We start from the raw sequence: 25,413 nt of genomic DNA on the forward strand, positions 1-25,413 counted from the left end.
AAATATGACGCATCAGGAATGTCGTAAGGAGTGCGCAGTGAAAAGTGACGCATCGCTGTTTTCACGCAGCGATGCGTTACTTTTCATAAATGAGGCCCCCGCATTTTAATTCTGTCCATTAATGGTTAGTGTCAGTGTTGCAACGCAGCACCCTTAAAGGCTCAGAGATGTAGACACATTTTGTACTATTTTATTTGGCAGTCCAGAGTACTAAAGTAGGCAGGGTCGGTTCTATGATTTGTGGGGCCGCAGGCAGAATAGGAACACGCAAGGCCCCTATAATTTGCAGACGGTGTAACCTCACAGGAAATGACATCACATGAAGTGACATCAATTTACCATATTTTCTCTGGCATTGCTGAAGCCACTTTGTAAGAAGCCACTTCCAAAATGTGCATATCAGTAAAATTGCTATACATCTATTTAATTATCTTACTATAATAAGTAGATACATTTGAAATCTCTATTCAGTGGAAATACGATAAATTAATCAAGTTAGCTGGAAAAGTTAGGCCTACTCCTCTCCAAAACCAATATACTTATTTCGATGTTCACTAATTGTTTGCAGAAGAGGGCATGATTTGGAACAGTGTACCTTGTAGTGTGACATGTATGCTTCTAGTTTCTTGGATGATTACTGACAATGATGGACTGCTTAACACACTGGGACAGGTGCATTGGCCTCAACCTATTAGGCTTCAGTATAAGTTTACAAGATATTTGGGCTTCCTTACCTCCACCTTTCCCCCAGGACATATTGTACAAAAGCAGAAAATTGTAGAGTTTTAGCACAGTTCTTTAGTTACTGTTCTATTGAATGAGTTGCATGAAAATGATACGCTAACAGGGCATTCTGGCGCTAAGGGATTTCCAAAGGAGAAGTGCAGACTTTACTAATGTGGAGAAAGGCCGGTTTTATGTGTTTTTCCAGAAGAGTGGAGCTACGCCGTAGCTCAAGAGTCCTGCACAACTAGAAGAGAGAAGGATGTGCCTCCTATATGTGCCCTCTTCATTTAGACTGTCCCAGCAGCTTGAGTGTCACAGCTATAAGATTCTGCAATGATTGTCAGAAGTAATAGGGTGCTAAATAAAGACAGGGCCTTTTTATGCAGTGCTGAAGCACAAATGGACAATGTTCTGCCGATCGAGGGTTTGGTAACAGAAAACCAACAGACAGAAGAAAGGTGAGAAGCAATGGCATAGCGATGCAGCAGTCTCAGATGAGAAGCCTAGCACAATGTTCTGAATGATTTGAAGGAAATTAAAAGCAAAAAGGCAGGTAGCGCAAGATAGCGAACATTTGTATAATCTTGTTGTGGGAAGGTACTTGACTGTACAGCAGCTTTACGGTAGTGGGGTGGAAGAATAGGGATGATTTTGTGTTGCTGATGGACATAGGAAAAGCAAGTGGATAAACTGGTCAATCTGTTCCGAAAAGGAGTGAACATGCTGGACAATTAATCCAAGTGTTTTTTGCTGACCCAGCTGTGGTGGGTGATTTACCCAACTTCACTGGCCACTAAAGAGAACACAATATGGTGTTAGATACCTAAAAGATGGGAAACATCTGATTTATTACTATGAGGATTTAATTAATTTGACCTAATCCACAAATCAACTGCTAGCTTTCAAGTCCAAAACTTTTCCTCGACAGAGACCAGACTATCCATGAGGGAAACGATCATTTGGGTGTCAATATGTGTAAGATGGTACAAAAGGGGGTGGTGATGGACGGAACATCTGAACCAATCAAACACTCACACCCAGTCAACAGATCTGGGTTTAATCCATCACCGTTCTTTAGCCCACTCTGCCACCCCAGTTCAGACATGGCCATATGCAAATCAGTCTGACCCTGTGCCTCATGGGAACAGTCCAGCCCGAACTGCCAAGCCATGCTTTCCCTGGACCGGAAACAAGCTTCCGAGGACTGGTTTCTGGCATTTCAGCCGTCTTCAGCCCGTATGTAAGATATCAGCAAGAAACGAAAGGATTGTATGAGTAAGGGTAACTGGAATAGATAAAGATTAAACAGTGGAGGCCCAAGTAATTCTACAAGTCAGAGGCTTAGTACATATAAGAAATAGGCCACGGGTGGACTGATTCAGATCTCTCCGATCGGATAAAGGTTAGCCACACCAGGGGAATCTTGAATTTCAGGCTGTTTCAGTTGAATCATACACAACGGCTGGAAAGCCAAGTCCAATGTGGCAATGAGAGTAATATGAGCTGCTCTCCCTATTTGATCTAGGATCAGACAGAAATAATTTGCCACAGCAAGAAATGCTACTTCTAACTTATGGAAAGGTCAGAAGCCAACTGGCACAGGGTCGATGAGTACATTTGCTAAGTAAAAAGAGTTGGGGCCACTCCTTCCAGATCCTGGTTTAACACAGACGTAAATGCAGAAAGAAGACAACTCTGAGCAACGGAAAGACTCTTGTAGAACAATCCGTCCCCAATCCTCCTGGACCAACTCAAAGCAACACGCAAGAAGAACAAAAACCACATCAAGCGCGAAAAAACTTCCTTCTTTCGCAATGCCCTTGAAAATGCTAAAAACAGACCAAATGAGCTCTTCACCCTCATCAGGCACCAAACTTCCAAGGCCCCTGTATACACAACACAGGCTTCCAATGCCCTGTGGGAGAACTTTGCCAACTTCTTCAACGACAAAATCTCCAAGATTGAGCTCTCCCTGGACGTCAACCTTTACATCGTCCATAGGAGCCGGCCCCAGGAGCAGATGGTAACACACCAAATCACTCTCCTAACCAACGGAAATCATTCAACCACATCTCAGAATTAGAGATAGTCAAAGTGATCTCCACCTCTAAACCCTCCTCACACTCCTCGGATCGGATTCCTGCACAACTGGCCAAAAAGCTCACTCTCCCTAGCACCACTCTGGACCAGGAATATAAACAGCTCCCTGAGCTCCGGAGTCATTCTGGACTGCCTCAAAGTTGGCCAAGTCACGCCACTACTGAAAAAACCAGGCTTGGACACCAATGATTTAAACAACTACAGACCCATCTCCAAGTTTCCTCTCCTGGCCAAAACTCTGGAAAAGAAAGTTCTTCTCTAACTGACACAACACATGGACAGCATCAACCTCCTGCACCCCCACCAATCAGACTTCAGAAAAGGGTGCAGCACAGAGTCAGAGATCTTTAATATCATGGATGATGTACACAAGTCCCCCGATTCAGACCAATGCTCCCTACTCATCCTTATAGACCTATCGGCAGCCTTAGATACAGTGGATTACCAACTACTCATTAAGGTACTCCAAGAAAGGTTAGGGGCTGAAGAGGTAGTCTTACACTGGTTCGGCTCCTTTCTTCAAAATCGCTCTCAAAGAGTCAAAATCAACAACTTCACGCCGAACCTTCACCCTGTCTGCAGAGGCGTCCCTAAAGGATCCGTACTCTCCCTGCAACTATTCAACATATACATGGAACCCCTCACCAGCATTCTCAAAAGATTAAACATTCCCTTCCACCTCTATGCGGATGACAACCAGATCTATCTCGAAACCTCCTCTATTGAAGACATCTAGATACTAAATGTTACTCTTAGAGAAGTCCAACACGGGTTCTCATTAAACCACTTGAAATTGAACCAAGACAAAATGGAAATCCTCCTCATTTCCAACAAAACGGAAAACCCCCAAGTCACAGAATGGCTAAAAGCAATTGTTGCTCTCAACGACAATATCTCTCCCAGGCCGACCCCGTCAAATCACTGGGAATCACCTTGAACGCCAAACTAAGCATGGTCAAACACATCAAAAACACAGCAAAGGGAGGAGCTACGCAAGCACCTAAGATGGCCGCGTAGGCCAGTATCTCCGTTTTGCTCGCGCCTCGCCCCCAACTATCCTGCAAGCATCCTGAGGCGCAGAAGGGCGCACCGGCCGGCAGAAGGGGAGCGGTGCGGGTCCGTGCCACTCCGGTCCTGCTGCGAGGTGCAGGGACACAACGGCGCGCCCTCAAAGTTTGGGCCTCTGTGAAAACAGAAGCCAGGTGCTCGAGTGCGGTGCGAGGCCAACCCCGAGTGCAACAACACCCGGGGCGGCAGCCAGGAACTGCTGATTGGGCCAGAATTTTGAAGCCGCCACACGAGACCCTGGCGACATCGTGGGGGCAAATCGGGGGCAGTGCGGAGGAGCTTTGTCGCCCCCCCCCCCCCCCCCCCACCCCCCTGGCTCTTCGTTGACTTTGGGGCCGATTGCGGGGCTTGACTGACATCCGGTCTGACTAAAGGAGTGGGGACCAGATTGAGGGCCCGAGTGAGACTCTGGCAGAGAGACGCAGTGTGGCACACGCCCGACTGGCGGCGGCGACTGGCATTTCCCGGTGAGGCGGTGTGGCAAGGGGGCCCAACTGCGTATGGGAGCGGCTTGCCATAGGTGCTTGACCCGGCCCTGGAGCAGCGGTGACCTGCGGCGCTGAGTGAGTGTGGCACCTGGAGGGAGGTCCTGGAGACAGGGGCTCATGATTGGAGCTTTGCCCAAAGCCCAGGGCCCCCGTTGAGATTGCAGAGGCCCGTTTCTGAGGTGTGAGCGGGGGGCCCCCTGCGGGAACACTGCCCGAACTTATAGTGGACGGGGGTTCTGGATCAGCTGTGGTGGGGAGCCTCCCTTGGAGGTGAGTCTGCTCATGTGGGCCTGAGAGGGGCGCAAAGGGACTTGAAGATATACAGGGCCCAATACATACAGACCTGTTCGAATACAGTCGCGGCTGCAGTGGTGGTTGGCACAGATCAGTCCGTCCACAGAATTGAGATGGCGACTAAACCGGAGGTGAAGAAACCACTGCTCAGGACAGTTAAAGGGTCTTGCTACGTCCAATCCAATAAGCTGGATCGATACACACAGCCCAGGGGCTCGCCTACAGGGTCGGGGAGGATGCAGGACGGAGCCGAAGAATCCACGGGCCTTGCTTCAGAGCCCACATTGCAGGATGTGATGGCCACCATAGATAGCGTCAAGACTTCCCTCGGGCAGATGATGGAGTCATTGGACCACAAGTTTGACACTCTGGCCATTGAGGTAAACCTAATTCTAGGGGATCTCACCAAAACAAGAGAGAAAGTGAAGTTGCTGGACATCAAAACGGCGAGCCTGATGGATGACGTGGCGCAGCTGGAGGTTCAGAATTTAAAAGCCACCGGGGACCTGACAAGTCGCAAGCTGGATGAGTATGAAGGAAGAGTCTGGAGGAACAATGTGTGCATCATTGGCGTCCCCGAGAAAGCGGAAGGGGCTGCACCGGACCTCTTTGTGGAAGATATTATCCTTAACCATCTGAAATAGAAAGGATTGGGGAACTTCTTCACAATAGAATGGGCGCACAGGATCCCGGGCGGGACACCGAAGCCGGGGGTGCTTAACTTTAGAGACAGAGACGCTATGATGCAGGCTGACAGATCAGGGGGCCCCCTGAATTATGAGAACTCCACCCTCTCCTTCTTTCCTGACTTCACCCAATCTGTTCGGAGGCAGCAGCAGAGTGTCCTGGGCGTTAAGACGAGACACCGAGATGGAGGCTTGAAATATGCCATGTTATTTATGGCTAAGCTGCGAGTGGAAGTGGAGGGCAAAGTCTGGTTCTTTGACAATTCGGAAATAGCATCTGACTGGTTGGACAGACTTTCCTCTCGGGGGGAACCCGGGAGGCAGAGTGGCAAGGATGGAGATGGTTCTCAGGACCAATAGTGATGAGTACTGCTGTTGCTGGTGCTTGCGGGCTGATGGAGGGGTTCCTACTGTGAGACTTACCTTGGGAGGGCTCCTCGAGACTGTGGGTTATAATTGGCGCAGGATATGTTTTTCTTGGGGCGGAGGTGGGGATGCGGGGCACTGACATCCTCCTTGAATCTACTTTCAGATAGTTGGTTAGTTAGACTATGGGGCGACAGGAACACTGCAAATTGGGGGTTGGTGATTGCCGCGCGCAGGGGTGCAGGGTGGAGGGAGGAGGGATGGGAAAGTTGTTGTATAGGTGTTGTTTGCTTTTTCCTTTTTTCGCGTCAGGTAATAATAATGCATGGGACGGATGGCACAGGTTAGTCGAGGATCGGGGATGAAAGTGCTGAGCTGGAATGTGAATGGTTTGGGCGACAAGATCAAGAGAGGGATGGTTAGCCAGCTTATTAGGAGACATTCCCCAGATATTGTATTGCTGCAGGAGACACACCTGGTGGGTAATAGGTGCATGGCCCTTCTTAAAGGGGGATATAAGTTGGTGGCACATGCTGGGTTCACCACCGGTTCCAGGGGGGTTGGGGTTTTGTTTAAGAATTCCTTTCCCCTGTCTGTGCGGGCTACGTGGCTGGATCAGAGGGGTAGATATGCGAGAGTGTCGGGGCTACTGGGGGGTGGGACAGTCACCTTTCTGTCTATATATGTACCACCAGGCCTTCAGTCTGATACCTTTCAAGATTTGAACTCTGTTTTTCTTAGGTTGCCCCTTGGCGGTTTAGTTTTGGGGGGTGACTTTATTGCTGTACTGGACGGAGATGATTCAGAAAAGGGGGTGGTGATGAACAGAGTGTCTGAATTGAGCAGACCACTCTTACCCAGTCCAAAGATCAGGGCTTGATCCATCACCGTTATTTATCTCACTGCCCCATCCCAGCTCAGAACCTGGCTATATGCAAATCAGTCTGTCCCTGGCCCAGTGCATCATGGGAACAGGGCAGACTAAACTACCAAGCCAATTCTTCACCAGAAAGGAGACAAGCTACCGGGGACCGGTTTCTGGCATTTCAGCCGTCTTCGGCCCGGCTTGCTTGAATCCTGATGGAGCAGTGAGAAAGGGACTCATGTCTGAGTATACCCTGCCACACCTATAGTGGCCAAAAATGATTCAGAAAAGGGGGTGGTGATGAACAGAGTGTCTGAATTGAGCAGACCACTCTTACCCAGTCCAAAGATCAGGGCTTGATCCATCACCGTTATTTATCTCACTGCCCCATCCCAGCTCAGAACCTGGCTATATGCAAATCCGTCTGTCCCTGGCCCAGTGCATCATGGGAACAGGGCAGACTAAACTACCAAGCCAATTCTTCACCAGAAAGGAGACAAGCTACCGGGGACCGGTTTCTGGCATTTCAGCCGTCTTCGGCCCGGCTTGCTTGAATCCTGATGGAGCAGTGAGAAAGGGACTCATGTCTGAGTATACCCTGCCACACCTATAGTGGCCAAAAATGATTCAGAAAAGGGGGTGGTGATGAACAGAGTGTCTGAATTGAGCAGACCACTCTTACCCAGTCCAAAGATCAGGGCTTGATCCATCACCGTTATTTATCTCACTGCCCCATCCCAGCTCAGAACCTGGCTATATGCAAATCAGTCTGTCCCTGGCCTAGTGCATCATGGGAACAGGACAGACTAAACTACCAAGCCAATTCTTCACCAGAAAGGAGACAAGCTACCGGGGACCGGTTTCTGGCATTTCAGCCGTCTTCGGCCCGGCTTGCTTGAATCCCGATGGAGCAGCGAGAAAGGGACTCATGTCTGAGTATACCCTGCCACACCTATAGTGGCCAAAAATGATTCAGAAAAGGGGGTGGTGATGAACAGAGTGTCTGAATTGAGCAGACCACTCTTACCCAGTCCAAAGATCAGGGCTTGATCCATCACCGTTATTTATCTCACTGCCCCATCCCAGCTCAGAACATGGCTATATGCAAATCAGTCTGTCCCTGGCCCAGTGCATCATGGGAACAGGGCAGACTAAACTACTAAGCCAATTCTTCACCAGAAAGGAGACAAGCTACCGGGGACCGGTTTCTGGCATTTCAGCCGTCTTCAGCCCGGCTTGCTTGAATCCTGATGGAGCAGTGAGAAAGGGACTCATGTCTGAGTATAACCTGCCACACCTATAGTGGCCAAAAATGATTCAGAAAAGGGGGTGGTGATGAACAGAGTGTCTGAATTGAGCGGACCACTCTTACCCAGTCCAAAGATCAGGGCTTGATCCATCACCGTTATTTATCTCACTGCCCCATCCCAGCTCAGAACCTGGCTATATGCAAATCAGTCTGTCCCTGGCCCAGTGCATCATGGGAACAGGGCAGACTAAACTACCAAGCCAATTCTTCACCAGAAAGGAGACAAGCTACCGGGGACCGGTTTCTGGCATTTCAGCCGTCTTCGGCCCGGCTTGCTTGAATCCTGATGGAGCAGTGAGAAAGGGACTCATGTCTGAGTATACCCTGCCACACCTATAGTGGCCAAAAATGATTCAGAAAAGGGGGTGGTGATGAACAGAGTGTCTGAATTGAGCAGACCACTCTTACCCAGTCCAAAGATCAGGGCTTGATCCATCACCGTTATTTATCTCACTGCCCCATCCCAGCTCAGAACCTGGCTATATGCAAATCAGTCTGTCCCTGGCCCAGTGCATCGTGGGAACAGGGCAGACTAAACTACCAAGCCAATTCTTCACCAGAAAGGAGACAAGCTACCGGGGACCGGTTTCTGGCATTTCAGCCGTCTTCGGCCCGGCTTGCTTGAATCCTGATGGAGCAGTGAGAAAGGGACTCATGTCTGAGTATACCCTGCCACACCTATAGTGGCCAAAAATGATTCAGAAAAGGGGGTGGTGATGAACAGAGTGTCTGAATTGAGCAGACCACTCTTACCCAGTCCAAAGATCAGGGCTTGATCCATCACCGTTATTTATCTCACTGCCCCATCCCAGCTCAGAACCTGGCTATATGCAAATCAGTCTGTCCCTGGCCCAGTGCATCATGGGAACAGGGCAGACTAAACTACCAAGCCAATTCTTCACCAGAAAGGAGACAAGCTACCGGGGACCGGTTTCTGGCATTTCAGCCGTCTTCGGCCCGGCTTGCTTGAATCCCGATGGAGCAGTGAGAAAGGGACTCATGTCTGAGTATACCCTGCCACACCTATAGTGGCCAAAAATGATTCAGAAAAGGGGGTGGTGATGAACAGAGTGTCTGAATTGAGCAGACCACTCTTACCCAGTCTAAAGATCAGGGCTTGATCCATCACCGTTATTTATCTCACTGCCCCATCCCAGCTCAGAAACTGGCTATATGCAAATCAGTCTGTCCCTGGCCCAGTGCATCATGGGAACAGGGCAGACTAAACTACCAAGCCAATTCTTCACCAGAAAGGAGACAAGCTACCGGGGACCGGTTTCTGGCATTTCACCCGTCTTCGGCCCGGCTTGCTTGAATCCTGATGGAGCAGTGAGAAAGGGACTCATGTCTGAGTATACCCTGCCACACCTTGAATGGCCAAAAATGATTCAGAAAAGGGGGTGGTGATGAACAGAGTGTCTGAATTGAGCAGACCACTCTTACCCAGTCCAAAGATCAGGGCTTGATCCATCACCGTTATTTATCTCACTGCCCCATCCCAGCTCAGAACCTGGCTATATGCAAATCAGTCTGTCCCTGGCCCAGTGCATCATGGGAACAGGGCAGACTAAACTACCAAGCCAATTCTTCACCAGAAAGGAGACAAGCTACCGGGGACCGGTTTCTGGCATTTCAGCCGTCTTCGGCCCGGCTTGCTTGTATCCTGATGGAGCAGTGAGAAAGGGACTCATGTCTGAGTATACCCTGCCACACCTATAGTGGCCAAAAATGATTCAGAAAAGGGGGTGGTGATGAACAGAGTGTCTGAATTGAGCAGACCACTCTTACCCAGTCCAAAGATCAGGGCTTGATCCATCACCGTTATTTATCTCACTGCCCCATCCCAGCTCAGAACCTGGCTATATGCAAATCAGTCTGTCCCTGGCCTAGTGCATCATGGGAACAGGGCAGACTAAACTACCAAGCCAATTCTTCACCAGAAAGGAGACAAGCTACCGGGGACCGGTTTCTGGCATTTCAGCCGTCTTCGGCCCGGCTTGCTTGAATCCTGATGGAGCAGTGAGAAAGGGACTCATGTCTGAGTATACCCTGCCACACCTATAGTGGCCAAAAATGATACAGAAAAGGGGGTGGTGATGAACAGAGTGTCTGAATTGAGCAGACCACTCTTACCCAGTCCAAAGATCAGGGCTTGATCCATCACCGTTATTTATCTCACTGCCCCATCCCAGCTCAGAACCTGGCTATATGCAAATCAGTCTGTCCCTGGCCCAGTGCATCATGGGAACAGGGCAGACTAAACTACCAAGCCAATTCTTCACCAGAAAGAAGACAAGCTACCGGGGACCGGTTTCTGGCATTTCAGCCGTCTTCGGCCCGGCTTGCTTGAATCCTGATGGAGCAGTGAGAAAGGGACTCATGTGTGAGTATACCCTGCCACACCTATAGTGGCCAAAAATCATTCAGAAAAGGGGGTGGTGATGAACAGAGTGTCTGAATTGAGCAGACCACTCTTACCCAGTCCAAAGATCAGGGCTTGATCCATCACCGTTATTTATCTCACTGCCCCATCCCAGCTCAGAACCTGGCTATATGCAAATCAGTCTGTCCCTGGCCCAGTGCATCATGGGAACAGGGCAGACTAAACTACCAAGCCAATTCTTCACCAGAAAGGAGACAAGCTACCGGGGACCGGTTTCTGGCATTGCCCCATGGCGGTTTAGTTTTGGGGGGTGACTTTATTGCTGTACTGGACGGAGAGGTTGACCGTAGCCCACCACAAGTGCTTAGGCAATCGCAGAGATAGCTCTCAGAATTCCTGGAGACGCTAGGGCTGGTCGATAGCTGGTGAGTACGTAACCCAACGCAGACACATTTCACTCACATATCAGCAGCACACGGTAGCTTGTCTAGGTTGGATTACATATTACTGGTGGCGGCGATCGCTACCATGATCCAAGAGGTGAGGTATCTTGGCAGAGGTATTTCTTATCATTCTCCACTGTGGTTGCAGCTTACGCTCGGTTGACCGGCGGTTGGTAGTATAGCTCCCATTGGCACCTGCAGTTAAAGGACCCGGCCATAAAAAAAGAGGTACTCCGGATGTCCGACCGTTACTTCCTGGAAAATGTGGGGACAGTTAACTCAGCGCAATCCCTCTGGGAAGCGTACAAAACGGTAGCGAGAGGTGAGGCCCTATCTCTGGTAGCGGGGAAAAAGAAGAAAAGTCAGGCAGAGGTAGATCAGAAGGAGGCAGAGGTCATACTTTTGGAAGAAAGAGTTGCTAGGTCACACGCACCGGCGGGTCTCCACCTGCTAAAACTCCGACAGGAGCAACACAAAGGCCTTGCGAGAGATAGAGCGATTACTCAGAACAATGCTGTACAAATTGATCACATGGCTCGAAAGTGGGGAATGGGCATCTAGGCTGGTACCTGAATTAGAAGAAACGGAGTCGCATAGAATTACGGATCCACAGGTTGTGGCTGGCGCGTTTTCGGAGAACTACAAGAAAGTCTATACCACCAGTAGTGGGTTTACAGAGGGTGAGAATAGCGAAATGATTGGAGACATCATTATCCCGGGATTGTCGGAGGAGGATAGGTGCTATCTGGACTCTCCTTTCTCTGATGATGAAGTTGCGCAGGCTATAAGGCAGATAAAATCCGGTAAGGCTACTGGCCCTAATGGGATACCGATTGAGTTGTACAAATTAAATGCCAACAGACTTGCCCTGCATGTTCGAGCTATGTTCTTGGAAAGTAAGGAGAAGGGTCAGCTTCCATATGACCAGTGAGTGGCTAATATAGTGGTCATACATAAAGTGGGTAAGCCCAAGACACAATGTTCCTCATATAGGCCTATTTCACTCCTTAATGCAGAACGCAAAATCCTAGCGAAACTACTCGCCACTCGGCTGGTCAAGGTAATCACAACTCTGGTCCATCCGGATCAATCCGGCTTCATGCCGCGTCGTAACACGGTGCTGAATTTGCGGAGGTTGCACAGTGTCCTTGGGGGCTCTTTGAAGATACATGAACCGACAGTCTTGGTGTCCCTAGATGTCACTATGGCGTTTGATAGGGTGGAATGGAAATATCTGTTTGCTGTGTTGGTGAAACTGGGCTTTGGATGTGAGTTTATTGGATGGGTGCGACTACTGTATGCAAACCCCCTGGCCAGGGTGGTCATCAATAACTGTAAGTCAAATGATTTTCTGTTGGGGAGGGGCACGAGGCAGGGATGCCCGCTGTCCCCACTGCTCTTTGCGCTCACAATGGAGCCATTGGCGGCTTGGGTCAGATGGGATAGATCGATACAGGGCTTAAGATGGTCACCTGACTGGGAAGATAAGATCTCATTATATGAAGATGACATTTTGCTTTATCTCACTAATCCCAGAGAATCCTTGAGTAATTTTCTAGATGTGCTAGGCATTTTTGGTAGCTACTCAGGATTGGCGATAAACTGGTCAAAGTCGGTGCTCTTTGTCCTTGTGGGCGACCCGCTGAAGACCCCACAATCATGCCCAATTCAGATTGAGACAGTAGGATTTAAGTATTTAGGTATATATATAAAACGCTTGATTTACAGTTACGGTACACTAATAACTTGACTTCCCCATTGAATAGATGTAAGAAAGATGTGGAGGACTGGAAAGCTCTGCCACTGTCCCTGATTGGAAGAGCCGCTCTCTTCAAGATGATGGCTTTGCCCCTGTTCTTGTATGCCCTGCAGAATTCGATGGACCCGGTGCCAGCCTCATATTTCAGGGAGGTTGAGACTCTTCAGAGGCAGCTGCTGTGGGACGGTAAACCCCGAATAGCGTTTATTAAATTAACTCTCCTGTGGTATGATGGCGGAATCGGACTCCCAGATTCAAGGTAGTACTATTGGGCTTCACAACTGGCTGCTGTGAACCATATCGTTTACGGACCCCCGGGTGATCCGGGGTTATGCCATGGACTGGGGGCTGGCTCCAGGTGGAATGATAGATAGAGCTCTATTGGCCACTCCCCTATTGAATTCAGAGAAGCTGGGTAGCCTGTGGAAAACTAAGGGGTTTGATAAGTGAGATCTTATTGGAATCACCCAGATAAGGGATGTTTGGGGAAAGGACATAGTGCATACATTCGAGTTTCTCAAAATACTGTATAGCCTACATGATAATGAACACTATCGATATCGGCAAGTGAGGCATGCCCTCACCACCCACGTACCTAGGGGCACGGTGCTCCCGGAGGTGTCGCCACTTGAAGACCGGGTGTTAGATGGATACATTCCCAAGAAAACTATTTCTTTGATATATAGAAAACTGGTCAACAACATGGAGAGCTTGCTGGGGCGAATTAGAGCCCAGTGGAGTGCAGATGGTTTGGAATTGGATGACGAAGATTGGGTGGTGGCAGCTTCCTCCCGAAGGTTGTGGCAATTCCGATGAGGCTCCGACTTGTGCAACTGAAGATATTACATAGGTCCTATATAACTGGGTGTCGATTGGTGCGAATGAGACAAGGGGGGAGTGGAGAGTGTAGAAGAGAGTGTGGGGAACCTGGCACCTTAATGCATATTCTTTGGCACTGTGTGGTGATACAGAGATTCTGGACGAAGATCCATGATGAACTAAAAGAAGTTTTGGGTGAGGAGATACGACCAGAAGCCCGAAGGTGTCTGTTGAATGTGTGGGAACCTACAGATCTGAATGTGTATCAGAAGCAATGGGTGACGCTGGGCTATATGGTGGCTAAACAAAATATTGCTCAGCTCTGGGGTGCCAGTCAGCCGCCCCGAATTTCTAGGTGGGCTGAGGACCTAGACTGGTGTATGTTCAGAGAGAAATCAGTGTATGTGGCCAGGGGTTGCCCGGAGAAATGGGGGAAGGTATGGGTGCGTGGAATAGTCACCGAGGAGAGATTTGTGAACCACCAACGCCACGACTGGAATCGGAAGCGCAGGAATCCCTATGATCCAAGTGCTAAACATTGCCACATGTGATTCTGTACCTGTCTTTAATGACCCATGTGATGAAGAATGTATGGCATCACCTGATGTTTGTTTACGTTATTTTCCTTTTTGTAATGTATTTTCTTTTATCTTTTCCTTAATAAAAAGAGAATAAAAAAAAAAAACACAGCAATGAGTACCTTCCTCAACCTGAAACTACTAAGCAAGATAAAACCCTTCATCCCGACCAATGACCTCAAGCAAGCAACACAATCTTGGTACTAGGATTAAGGAAATGCAACATTTACAGGCACAGCAAAATCACACCTATCTCCCCTCTGATCAACCCTTACAGCAGCTGCAAGAATGGTCACCGGAGTAAAAAAATATGACCACATCTTGTCCGCACACAGAGATTTGAAATGCCTCCCAGTTGAAATACGTGCCAATTTCAGAACTGCCTGCCTCGCGCACAAATCCCTTCACAAAGGGAAACCCGCATACCTAGCCTCCAAACTCACGAAGGCCGGTCAGACAAGGAACCTCAGGAGTTCCAACACTCTACTCCTCATCCCTCCGAAAACTCGTAAACAAAAAAACGCAGCACGATCCTTCGCTGGAAATGCACCCAAAATCTGGAACTCCATCCCAGTTCATATCAGGACCATCCCCTCCATTCCATCATTCAAAAGGAAGCTCAAAGACCTCTTCCTCAAGAGCACTCTCCCAAATGGATAGAGTGCCACTAAAACTCATGAGCGTGCACACTTTAGCACAATAACACTTTGAAACTAAGACCTCTACCTTACGCCTAGCCGGCTCCTTCCAACTATCCCCCTGTTGGGAAGGATGCGCGGCTTGAAATACTGCGCTCACTATTACAAGACTATGCAACTTCCCGCCTCAAGCATCATACAGCGTGCTAAGTCTCCTTCTGCACCTTGAGGCTTTTTGTTTGGCTACTGCTATAATACCTGTCTGTTTAATACTGTTATAATATGTGTTCTCCTCTTTACTCCAATACCTTCAGGTCTGGCTGGTGCTATATAAAACTCCAAAATAAATAAATACAAAAATTAATTATAGAGCGCAGCAAATGCCTGTAAGCGTCAAGGCGCGATAGTCACAGTGATCTGATTCAACCCGGAAGCAATTTGACAGAGTTGCAAACTTGCTGAAAGATCTCCCTATAAGGTGAATAGCAAGTCTTTGGGGCTTTCCTAAAGGGAGAATGCAGTTTCATACAAGTCAGATGGTGAGAAAGCAAGTTCCACAATCTTGTGGCCGCGACTGAGAAAGCTCTGCCTCCCCATCTCTTCTTCCAGACTCAGGGCACTGTAATCAGATTGAGGTAAGCTGAGCAAAGATTTCTCCCAGGATTATACCAGTGAAACAGCGCCTTGATTCCATCCCAACTGACCTGATTAAGAGCCTTGTGTACTAGGCAGAGGGCCTTCAACAAAATGCATTTTTTGTAGGGAGCCAGTGCAGTTCAAGCAATCCCTTGGACATCGATTGCCATTTAGGAATATTCAAAGTTAGCCTTGCTAACACATTCTGCACTAACTGCAGTTTGGCTTGGGTGCTGTTGTTAATATCCAAATAAAGCACATTACAATAGTCAATTCTTGACATAACTAACACCAGGGCAACTTGTTTCTGTGATGAGAGGGGGATAAGAGGGAAGATTTTCTTCAGCATCCTGATGAGCCAGAAACAAGTTGACATGGTACAGCTGGCCTGCCAGTCCAGTGAGAGCTTGCTGTCCAGAATCATCCCTATATTCTTAGCCTTCTCTGTTGGAGCTGGTAAGGTAACTAGAGCGTCCAGCCACCAATTGTTGTTCTAGATGGAGGACTGAGTCTCAAAGAATAGAAAAAATCAATTATCTGTCTCTTATGCTACAGGTAGTTTCATTCCATATACCCTGCTACTGCTGTCATACAGTGGTTAAAGTTAGCTGCGGTAGCTGCTGTTTCTTTTGAAATCGACACAATGATCTGGGTGTCGTCGGCATACAAGACTGCTTGTAGCTCATAGGCGTGGATGATCCTGGCAAGTGGAGAGACACAGAGGTTAAAAAGCGTAGGGCGCAAAGATAAGCCCTGCAGCACCCCACATGGCAGGGAAAACGAGTCAGGCTGGAATTGGTTCACTCATTTCCAGTAGGCGTTCGATCAGCAGGGATGGGGAGATGGTTTCAAAGGCTGTGGACTGATCCAATATGATCAGAGCTGTGCCCTGCCTTTCATCCACTAGCTGCCTAATACAGTTCATGGCTGGCACCAATGCTGTTCAAGTTCTGTGTTTTTTCCAGAAACCAACCTGAGATACATCCAATCAATGTTGTTCTTTTACAAATGCCATCAAGGGGCTATTGAGATATTTCCCAAAGATCTTAGCTGGGGCTGAAAGCAGAGAGATAGTATGGTCGTTTTCAAGGTCCTTAGGGTCCAGGTTGTGTTTCTTGAGGAATTGCTTCACTGCTGCTTCCTTACGCAACCACGGGTAGCACCCAGAAGAGATGGCTTTGTTCATCATAGATGAAAGTGGATGAGCTAAAATGTATCTCTATTATGCAAACTCAAGATGAAAATGAAAATCGCCGAAAATCTTAATATTCCCATTTACTATGAAGAGTTCTATGAGGTTCAATATTTCAGTTGGTAAAGAGGTCCTGGGACCAGGGGGCCTATAGATTAGCATTATAGAAAAGGAGCTGATAGGGGATATTTTAAGCCTAAAATACAAGGCTTCATATTAACTACTTTAATCAATAGGAGTATAGGGGGAAAGAGGTAAGGCCGCCCCCCGCTCAAACAACTGTAAACAAAACACGCCTTACCTACTTTTACTACATCAAAAATTATTTGACCAACCGGGGTAATCTGATGCGTCATCTAGATCCTACAAGTGTGTTAACTTACACTGCGCTCATGGGTCAGAGATGTAGATTTAGAGCAAAAACAGAGACAGGTCCCAGTGCGACAGAAAATATGTGAGCACAGAGAGAGCGCCTCACGGTCGTAACTCCCGAGGGGGTTCCTGGTTAGCAATGTCCAGTGTACCCACTTCTCATCATCGGTCACTCTCTCTGTGCAAAGTGTGAAGAAAATGACATAAAAATTAATAGTGGTATGTAAGGAAAATAGCCAATACCAAAGTGCACCTATGACCCCAAAACCAAGTAATAATAAATAAAGTACTGTGTTAAGGGCAACCAAAATTAAAAAAAAAAAAAAAAAAAAAAGGGGTTATTGGTAAGGGTTGCTAGCTTTTTATCTTTATTCTGATGCTGCAAGCCTTCTAGATTAAAAATGGATTTTCATATACCATACAAGTTCAAAGTGCCGACATGTTTCATTGCTATCCATTCAGCAATTTCATCAGGGCAGTCTGGGGTTCTTAATCATCACACTTATATGTATATCTCGGACCTTATGATTGCCACATCCGGACGTACCGGCAATCATACATTGGACTCCGTGTCAGCTGATCATGTGTCCTTCGGTGCCTTGGTAAAACTCAAGCCCATATTGCCGCGTCCCTCCGGCGCTTCCGACGGTCCACATTAACTACTACCTAAGTTAGACTCTAGATGACATTGGTACTGAGTTTCAAAACCACAGCCAGTCCTCCTGCTGGCCTGCCAATTCTACCTAGTCTGAGAATAGAAAACTCTGGAGGAATCATATCCACTAGATCAGGGCTTGATGCATCATTGGCTCATGATTCGGTAATGAAGACCCGATCCGGGTTGTGAGCAGTCACAAAATCAACAAATTCAAATGTATGTATTTATTATTGGCCTTGCATTAATTTGGAACTATTTCAATGTTGCCTTCTAACTCACTGCTTCCTTGGGTATACAAGCTGTTTTTAGGCTGGCAGGTGATTAGGAAGCCTTAAAACCACAGGTGTTACACATGCAGCATCTTAAATCATACATGTTGGCGAAGCCAAATGGTGTGCAAAAAGCAGGCTTACCCTCCCTCGTAGCTTGAATAGTTGTTCTGTGGATTACACAGTGCATGGGGGCATATCTATGCCAGCAGGACCAGGGGTCCGGGCAGCGGGCGCAGTCCGGACATGAATGGGCACAGACAGACTTGCATTTGGCATGCCTTCGACACAAAAATTACTTTTGATGAAGGAGATTTGGTGGTTGACTTCTTTGTCAAGGATTTTTGAGAAAACGACAACAAAGAGATATGCCAAAATATTCTGAGACGTTTTTATCCTGTTGAAGGTTTGTTTTTTGAGTACAGGAACTAAAAAAACTTTTCATTTTTTTACATTGGTAAGACATGATGGCATAACAGGGATAATACTCCAAAGGGAGGCCAACACATCTGCTATGATAGCTAGATCTTTAGTTGTCTGGATATCGATGTCTGGTTAGGAGACACGCAGGAATGGGCTCAACTGGGAGCTAGATTTAATAGAAAAGTCAAGAGGAGTACACATATCTGGCATACATTCCACAGGCATATTGAGGATGGTTCAAAATCACAAACCTTTGTGAAGTAAGACACACATATCTTAAAATGAAGACAACACTTTTTTCAATTATTTACCTGGAAAATAAAGAGATAGGGAATTTCAACCTTTGACAGAAGGTTCAATAGACTTAGTCACATAGGCAGGTTCAAAGAAACGTGTTATCTCTCTTCCAGCCTTGGATCCTGTCCCCTTAACATCTACCTCTCCCTTCCATGCTTTATTTTCCTCCTCATCTCTTGCCCAGTTGGTCGACTCCTCTAACAATCACCGTACCCCTGCATGCTCTCTACTTCACCTTTCATCTCTCCACATCCTCTTAAATTCTCTATCTGGATTTGCCACTCTTACATCCATCCTTCCCCTCTTTCTTTCAGTCTTTACTTCTCTTCTTTTCACCTAGCCTTTCACCTTCTCTTACTGGTCCTGCCCCTCTTTCATTAACCTCTACCTCGCTGATTTACTCATATCTCACTTACTAACTTTCTCTTGTTGGTTCTGCCCATCTAACTTCAACCTCTCCCCTCACGGCTCCCTATCCCCATCTTTTACCATCTTTTGGTGTTTCTGCTGTCTTCCATGCACCTCTCACAATTGTTTCTAGCCCCACTCTGCATATATTTTCTTGCTGGTTTTGGCACCCTTGTATTAATGCCTATTATCCATACGCTATCATTTACCTCTCCTCTCTCAACCAGACTCCTAACACCTTTCTTCATTCTGCTCTATTTACATTCACCTCTCCATTTCCATCCACCTGAAACATCTTATCCTTTCTTGCTGATTCTGCCTCTCTTAAATCCACCTCTTCTTTCCATGTGATACTCTTCTTCTCATCTTTCTGCCGTACTGTTACCATATCTTGTGTATTCTGTTACTTTTAGAGCTATCTCTCCCCTCTTATATCCACCTTTATACTCCGTGGTCTACACTTCACTTCATCTCTCTGCCTGACTCTTACAGTTCTCATTAGTACTGCCTCTTTTACTTCCACCTCTCATGATTCCATCTCTCTCCCCTCCACTTAAACACCCCTGATGGTTCTTCTTCTCTTACCATCTCCCATCTATATGCTACCCTTCACCTCTCATCTCTCCCTTCAGCCTTCTAACCTTTTTGCTAACCTGTCCCGTTTACATCCACCTCTCCCCTTTCAACTCTGGCCTCTTATCTTCTAACTGTTTCTGCCTGTCTTACATCCACTTCTCACTTCCATGTTCTACATTTCAAATCATTCTTATCCCTCCCTCTCACTGTGCTCACTGATTCTGCTCCTCTAACATCTATCTTTCTCCTCTCTGCTGCACACTTCCATTCTCATCTGTCCCCCAGTATCTAGTCTTCTCTCACTGTTCTGCCCATCTAAGAACTACTTCTCCCCCAGGCTCTTGCCTGCTCTCATGGTCCTGCCCTCTTACATTCACATTTTACCATTCCTTCTTCCCATAACCTAAGCTCTATTGATGATTTTGCCTCTCTTATATCTGCTGCTACCATCCATGCACTACACTTCACCTTTTACCTTACCCATTGTTCTCAACATTTTCACAGGTTCTACTCCCTTTACATCCCCCTCTTCTCTCCATGTCCTACTCATCATGTTTTATCAGTGTCCTGCCTTTACCCTCCTCGACCAGGGTCTGTCCCACTAACATCCACCCCTCCCCTTCATGTGCTCTTCTCCACAACCTTTGCCTGTTCTCCCTTACATCCACCTCTCACCCATCAACCTCACCATTCTCCCCAATCCTCCTACCTTTTTGCATGGATTCTGCTCCTCTTACATCCCTCTCTCTGGCATGCTATGGCCTTCTCCTCCTTTCTCTCCCAGCCTTTTCCCATTGATTCTGCCCATTACATCCACCTATCTGTCAGAACTGATGGTTACTCAGGAGCATTGACCTCAATGTGCCTACCTTCTGGCAGCTCCGATTGAAATAATAACAGCAGGTTAGAGTGGCCAGATGAGGGGAAGGGTATCCAGGAGGGTATTGTGGGGAGGGAGACCTGGAACGAGACTATAATCTGTTTAATGATGGTTAAGTCTATTCAAACTGTCTGCATGCATACATCAATAGTCATTATGCATTTACTCAAGACTTGTTATAGGCTCACCTGTGGAAAGAAAATGATCATAGGAGCACACTGGCAGTTATCATGAAAACTCTAAATTATTCTCATTTGTTTAGCTGTTCCAACTTGTGAAGGCCAAGGAGGCTCTGATCAGTACTCGCATTTCCATTAATATGTCAGCAAGCAAAGCTGCTCAGTAGACTCTTATCTGCAAAGGCTTAGCACATTGCTTAATAACAACCAATCCACAAAACTGCGAGGTTATGATGGAAACTCATTATACCCCCTTTAATATCTTGGCAATCTGAGTACTATTTCTTTGAACCACAATAGCACAGCATTATAGCAAAGTTATATCTAGGTTCACTGTTAATGGAAAGTCTCTTTCAAAGTGCTCACAAAGAAAGTCTATGACCAGGAAATGCTTTGACTAGAACAAAATGTGCCTTTCTGCAGGAGCATGCTTACTTCTACGACCAGAAAATGCTTTCCGAATACAGTGCAAGCTCTGGATTCTTAGCACGTGTTCATGCGCTTGTTTGACCTGCAGTGCGATCTTGGGGCTTAAATGCACACTAGAGTGTTGTTCTCCTTACCCTGATTTTGTAGACTGAATATTGTGCTTATTTACTCACAAATCATTCAGGAAAGTCCCTACAATACTTTGACTCTCTCGACGATCTGCAATTCCAAATGGTTGGATGTGGGTGCGGTCGGCATTTAAAGGAGCGCCACACCCAAGATGGTGCTTGAGAGCACTGCTTCTGGAGTTAGTACTCGGGCAGCCTGTAAAGATAATCTGATATGAGTCTGAGGGTCAAAGCATGTGCACGATGGACTTTACTATTACATAACTTTATAGCATCATACCTATGGGACAGTAAAAGACCATAACACTAAGCATGGGCGGAAAATCCGTTTCGCTCGCGGATTTTGCGGATTTTCGGGAAATTCGCAATCCGCGAGATTCGCGAATCTCCCGCAAAATCCGCAAATCCGCGAGCAGCGGATTTTGCTCGCACTGCTCGCACTGTTCGCGTGAGTTTGCGGCTTCCCAGTACAACTTCGCGCCCCGCGAATAAGTGCTAAATTGCAGAAATACGATCTTAGCAAAACTGAAACTACTTACCAGGTTCAAAAGTTCAGGCTCATCATTAGTAGCCATTTCCTGTAGTGCTTCCTGAGGGGCCCCTCCAGAGTTCAGTTGCCAGTTGCAACTATTATGTGACCCTGCTCTGAACCTCAGAATAGTTACACATATGCCACAAAGGTCCTGAATTACAGCTAAGGGAGACAAGCAGGAGCCAGGCTGGAAGTTAAAATCCATTAATCAGCCCCTAATTCATTATTGTCAGTTGGGGCAGGGCAGGTGTTGTAACGAATTTTGCAACAATGAAAGCACTTAGCAAGTGCAAAAGATCACTAATCAGGGCGCACTAAGGAAGCAGGTGCCAGCTAAAAAAATATTCTGTGACACATTAATCAGCCCCAAATTAATTCAGGTCACTTGAGGCAGGGAAGGTGTGCTTTGCTTTGCCGAAAATAATGTACACTGGACAACCAGAGGGTGTGGTGATGAAACAGAGGGTGGCATGGGTGGGCCAGAGGGTGGCATGAGTAGTCAGAGAGTGGCAGTGGTGAAGAAGAGTGTCCCAAACAGGCTGGACACGTAGAAACAACAAGTTCGCAAACTTGCGACCCGACAGGTAAGTTCGCAAATTGCGAAATTGTAAAAACCCTCGCGAACTGGCAGAAACACGGGCGAACACAAAAAAAAAAATCCGCAAATTCGCGGGAATTCGCGTATTTTGCGGATTGCGAATTCGCAAATCCGCAAAATTCGCGAACGCGAGATTCGCAAAATTCGCCCATGCTTACATAACACACAACAATGCATAGTATAAAAGGTCAGCAACAATGTCAATAGCTCACCATGCAATGTCAATAGCACACCACACATAGTACAATTGGTGATATGTTCTTTAGTACATGAGCCATGACATGTCTTCAGTCCTATGGAAAGTCTATCCTATGGAAAGTCCTATGGGTCCTGACTCTGCCCTCCTGCCCGCCTCCCTTTCCTCCAGCCACTTACTCACTGATTCTGCTCTTGTGCGAGCACTTGTTGCCTCCCTGCTGTACAATCACCTATCTTCCCTCTCCTCTCTGTAGGAATATGAAGTATTATGTGGTGTGGGGTTAGGCCTTATTGTGTAATACTATCACAATACCGCAAAGATGGTCTTTTTATTCACACTAGGTCCTGGTATTGTGGCAAATAGCAGTCAGACTTTACTAGACAAACATATGTGAAGCATTTCAGAGTACCAACATGGACGAAAAGTAATTGACATGACTGGAGAGAAATCATTCAGAAAAGGGGGTGGTGATGGACAGAGTATCTGAATTAAACAGAACATTCCTACCCAGTCAACAGATCAGGGCTTGATCCATCACCGTTTTTAGCTCACTGCACCATCCCAGCTCAGAACCCGGCTACATGCAAATTAGTCTATCCCTGGCCCAGTGCATCATGGGAACAGGGCAGACCAAACTACCAAGCCAATTCTTTTACTGGAAAGGAAACAAGCTTCCGGGGACCGGTTTCTGGCATTACAGCCGTCTTCGGCCCGGCTTGCTTGAATCCTGATGGTGCAGTGAGCAAGGGACTCACATCTGAGCATACCCTTCCATGCTTATGGTGGACAAAACGATTCAGAAAAGGGGGTGGTGATGGACAGAGTATCTAAATAAAACAGAACACTCCTACCCAGTCAACAGATTAGGGCTTGATCCATCACCGTTTTTTAGCTCACTGCACCATCCCAGCTCAGAACCCGGCTACATGCAAATTAGTCTATCCCTGGCCCAGTGCATCATGGGAACAGGGCAGAACAAACTACCAAGCCAATTCTTTTACTGGAAAGGAAACAATCTTCCGGGGACCGGTTTCTGGCATTACAGCCGTCTTCGGCCCGGCTTGCTTGAATCCTGATGGTGCAGTGAGCAAGGGACTCATGTCTGAGTATACCCTTCCATGCTTATGGTGGACAAAACGATTCAGAAAAGGGGGTGGTGATGGACAGAGTATCTGAATAAAACAGAACACTCCTACCCAGTCAACAGATCAGGGCTTGATCCATCACCGTTTTTTAGCTCACTGCACCATCCCAGCTCAGAACCCGGCTACATGCAAATTAGTCTATCCCTGGCCCAGTGCATCATGGGAACAGGGCAGACCAAACTACCAAGCCAATTCTTTTACTGGAAAGGAAACAAGCTTCCGGGGACCGGTTTCTGGCATTACAGCCGTCTTCGGCCCGGCTTGCTTGAATCCTGATGGTGCAGTGAGCAAGGGACTCACATCTGAGCATACCCTTCCATGCTTATGGTGGACAAAACGATTCAGAAAAGGGGGTGGTGATGGACAGAGTATCTAAATAAAACAGAACACTCCTACCCAGTCAACAGATTAGGGCTTGATCCATCACCGTTTTTTAGCTCACTGCACCATCCCAGCTCAGAACCCGGCTACATGCAAATTAGTCTATCCCTGGCCCAGTGCATCATGGGAACAGGGCAGAACAAACTACCAAGCCAATTCTTTTACTGGAAAGGAAACAATCTTCCGGGGACCGGTTTCTGGCATTACAGCCGTCTTCGGCCCGGCTTGCTTGAATCCTGATGGTGCAGTGAGCAAGGGACTCATGTCTGAGTATACCCTTCCATGCTTATGGTGGACAAAACGATTCAGAAAAGGGGGTGGTGATGGACAGAGTATCTGAATAAAACAGAACACTCCTACCCAGTCAACAGATCAGGGCTTGATCCATCACCGTTTTTTAGCTCACTGCACCATCCCAGCTCAGAACCCGGCTACATGCAAATTAGTCTATCCCTGGCCCAGTGCATCATGGGAACAGGGTAGACCAAACTACCAAGCCAATTCTTTTACTGGAAAGGAAACAAGCTTCCGGGGACCGGTTTCTGGCATTACAGCCGTCATCGGCCCTGCTTGCTTGAATCCTGATGGTGCAGTGAGCAAGGGACTCACATCTGAGCATACCCTTCCACGCTTATGGTGGACAAAACGATTCAGAAAAGGGGGTGGTGATGGATCAAGCCCTGATATGTTGACTGGGTAGGAGTGTTCTGTTTTATTCAGATACTCTGTCCATCACCACCCCCTTTTCTGAATCGTTTTGTCCACCATAAGCGAGCATCAAACTTACCTGCCACACGCCGGAGCACGCAGCACTTACCTGCCTCACGCCAGGACAGTCAGCCCACGCCGCCACCGCCGAGAGTCACTTTCTCTGCAGTCTGGTCGCGCCGCCGCTCCGGGACTACGATTCCCGGCAGCCTACGCGGTGGCGCGCGTTGTGACACCGCGAGGGCGTCAGGGGAGGCGCACAAAAGCGCCGAAGGACCGGCGGAGCCTTTGGAAAACTAAAAACCTTACCTGCATCACGCCACAGCTCGCCAGGCTACACAGCCCACGCCGCCACCGCCGAGAGTCACTTTACCTGCAGTCTGGTCGCGCCGCCGCTCCGGGACTACGATTCCCGGCAGCCTACGCGGCGGCGCGCGTTGTGACACCGCGAGGGCGTCCGGGGAGGCGCACAAAAGCGCCGAAGGACCAGCTTCGCGGGACGCGAGCGGGACGCCCGGGCAAAGGGCGGGCCGTCTGAGGCCGTCCGAGGTTGGACAAGGTTGGGTTGGGCCAGGAACTCTGCCCAAACATCTACAGGCCTACAGAAGTTCATTGAGCTGCAAAATCACCGTCTGCCAGGTAATTCGCTTTTTAACATTTAAACTTTACATCCTGTTACCTAGCCATCTGCACACATGCCTGGTTTGCCTGGTAAAAAGTCAACGCCTGCCACTAACACTATGGAGAACTATTTAGTCCAGGTAGTGGCGAAAATCAACAGTGATAGAAGGTCCTCTTTGGGTTTGGATTCATCCACACAATCCCCACTAGTAGATATAGAAACAGAGGATCCTTTTAACCTGATAAACACTAGCCTTTCT

Source organism: Lissotriton vulgaris, chromosome 2_2, assembly GCF_964263255.1.
Source record: "Lissotriton vulgaris chromosome 2_2, aLisVul1.2, whole genome shotgun sequence".
NCBI lineage: Eukaryota > Metazoa > Chordata > Amphibia > Caudata > Salamandridae > Lissotriton > Lissotriton vulgaris.